At 44.0% G+C, this 2,999-nt stretch overlaps 2 non-coding genes across 2 annotated transcripts; both read left to right on the forward strand.

Annotated features, from left to right (window-relative positions):
- Nucleotides 1-956: 956 nt before the first annotated feature.
- TRNAT-AGU (transfer RNA threonine (anticodon AGU)) lies at nucleotides 957-1,030 on the forward strand. The gene has a single exon. It is a non-coding gene; the product is annotated as a tRNA-Thr (tRNA).
- A 1,588-nt stretch (nucleotides 1,031-2,618) lies between these two features.
- Nucleotides 2,619-2,700, forward strand: TRNAS-AGA (transfer RNA serine (anticodon AGA)). The gene has a single exon. It is a non-coding gene; the product is annotated as a tRNA-Ser (tRNA).
- Nucleotides 2,701-2,999: the final 299 nt, after the last annotated feature.

A 2,999-nucleotide genomic window follows, 5' to 3' on the forward strand; every position in this document is an offset into this window, starting at 1 on the left:
TTGGAAAGGGTTTATTGTGGGAAGTGCTGCAGAGCGCTTTTACTAAAGAAGTCCCGTTGGACCCATACGCGAGTCGGTTCTTGAGTGTAGAAAATGAAGGTGGTCTGCCATTTGACACATGGGCCTCCACTCAACGTGGCGTTCAAGAATGACAGGCTACATAGGCGTGTCAGCTGGGGGGGGGGGGGGTGAGAGGTAAGGAAAGCGCGAGCCCCCCCCCCCATTAAGAAAATTTGAGCGGTCCAACCACCCGCCCCCTTCGAGAATAGTCACTCTAATCACTAAATCACCTTCTTACAAAAAAATGAAGTTGTTATATATATATATATATATATATATATATATATATATATATATATATATATATATATATATATATATATATCTCCGGCTCACAAATGAAGTAGGTTGCCCCCCTCCCCCCACCTCGCGATATTAGAGTTGGTACGCCACTGGCAGGCTATCATTCTGGAAAAAATGCGTGACCTGCCCGAGACTATTTCAGAGAGAGCATTTATCGCTTTGTTGAAATTCACAAAGCGGCACCGGAACCACCTGACTGGCTTTCAAGAGTAGAGCCACTGGTAACATTACCCGAATTTTATTCCGACGATACCGGCATCATACCAGTTGACCTAATAAAAATGTCACCGTATGTACGTAGTACATGGGGTGGTTTTAACATCAGTTTTGTTTGGGCTATGTGTTATGAACCAAATACAGGTAATACAGAAAAAAAAAGGAAGGGGTCACATGTGCGTCACGGAAAAAGTGAAATCAAATTTCTAACTGCCTGGTGGACACACGCAGCGCATATCATGCGTGATCCACATAATGCATTTAGGTGTCAATATATCTACCACCCTGTTTTTTCATTCGGATCACGCGCCTGAAGTAGGTCATCCTCCAAACTCTCTCTGCTTCAACAGTGGGTTCCGCCTGCAGCTAAAGGCATGGGCGCCGTGGCTTAGTTGGTTAAAGCGCCTGTCTAGTAAACAGGAGATCGTGAGTTCGAATTTCACCGGTGCCTTGGAAAATACTTTTTTTTACTCTGCTCCTTTGAAGTGTACCTGGTAGCGTCCTGACTCCAGAGTCCAGTGGGTAATAACAACGCATTTGCTTATTTACATAACACCATGTCGCTTTTTCGTCAATGTGACAGGTAAACAAAAGCATATAACTGAAGACCCTGTCCGCTCAAAGTATCCGCTCAAAGAGCTAAAATAAAAAAATAAAAAAAGATCTCTTTAACAAAGGCATCCCGGTCTTTCCATATGTTTATAAAGTGACGCGCAATGATCTAAAGAAAGTGTCACAAAAATCTGGTGTCAAAGACGTTTCCAGCACACGTCACAAGCTATGTGGCCTCTTGAAGAAGACTGACGGTGATCAGGCAGAAACTTGTTGCAAAAAGAAGCGCTTGCAACATTTCCTAAATGTCAAGGGAACGTTGTGTGAAATATTCCCCCACTTACGGAAGTTGTGACATCGGCTAATGGAGCCGCTGCACAAATAAAGGTTACGTGAAAATCCAAAATCGCTAAGAGGGTCTGTGCGTAGCCACCTTGCAGACCACTGCGAAAATTGTGATTGTGAAGCAGTCTTCAAGGATAGCGATATTCTGTGCAATTACGCTGAGCAACGCCAACGGGAAATTGTTGAGGTCATATGCATCCAGGAAAGCGGAGATCGTTGGGTGAGCGTCGCTTTGCTATCGCTTCGAGAAAAATAAAATGAAGAACCTCTCGAAAGTTTGAGTCCACATGTTTCATTAATAACGTGTTCCTCGAAGCGCTCACTGATTGTATTTTCTTGTATATATCGATGTGCAAACGCAATAATACAATGTTTTTAGTCAGTGTCCTGTTTGTATCTTCTCATTTCTGTCCTTTTCTAGCGCTGTTTCTTCAATCAAGGTCATGTCAGTGTGACATATCAAATTATCAGCTTAAGACGGGTTTTATGCATTTGCCGCCACAAAACCTCCAAGCTTTTATAGCGTGGTTCCACTGGGATTCCATATACTAAAACATCAACGAGTTGTGTAACTGCATGCTTGCAAGCTCTTAACGCTTCCCGTTAAAGCATCTTTGGGGTTTTTCAGAATAAAATACACTCGCTCTTAAATTTGTCTGATGCTCATTCATTACGATGAACCGTTCAAGGCAACCTTGAATAAAACACACCGACTGAGAGAAAGAAACGTGGCGTACCTATGTAAAGGGGTTTCCAAAGTGTGACGAGTCTAGTGGCTAAGGTACTCGGCTGCTGACCCGCAGGTCGCGGGATCGAATCCCGGCTGCGGCAGCTGCATTTCCGATGGAGGTGGAAATGTAGGCCCGGGTGCTCGGATTTGGTTGCAAGTCAAAGAACCCCAGGTTGTAGAAATTTCCGGAGCTTTCCTCTACGGCGTCTCTCATAATCATAAGGTGGTTTCGGGACGTTTAACCCCACATATCAATCAATCAATGTATGACGGCGAAAAGGGGGGCAGAAGCTCAACATTCTCTCCACCAGTGCCGCTTTTGCATTGATTGAAATGAGAATAAGAAACTGAACGAGGTTGTCATGCGTATTAATAAGGAGCCTTTTAAAAATAGGTGGCGCTTGGTTGGCGTGCAGTCGTGGCCGAGTGGTTAAGGCGATGGACTAGAAATCCATTGTGGTCTCCCCGCACAGGTTCGAATCCTGTCGACTGCGCTGGATTTTTTTTCGTGTGGTATCTAACACTCTTTATTCAAATGTGCTGCGGGTGTATGGTTTGGAAGGTATCGTAACTAATGAAGTGTTTTGCCGAGTTGTTCCTGCTACGTTGCGCATTTTACGCAGTTTGTGAGAGTTGTGCACGAACTGGTGTAACTGGTAAGTGATTTCTTAGAGGGAAGGGATTGGCATAGAGGTAATACGCGAGAACGACAGTAGTCTGACAACAGAATACCAGGGGGTAAGAGAATAGTCATAAAAATATGTATTTTATGTAAAAAAACACCGTGTTTGCC

This window comes from Rhipicephalus microplus, chromosome 6 (genome assembly GCF_043290135.1).
Source record: "Rhipicephalus microplus isolate Deutch F79 chromosome 6, USDA_Rmic, whole genome shotgun sequence".
Classification (NCBI taxonomy): domain Eukaryota; kingdom Metazoa; phylum Arthropoda; class Arachnida; order Ixodida; family Ixodidae; genus Rhipicephalus; species Rhipicephalus microplus.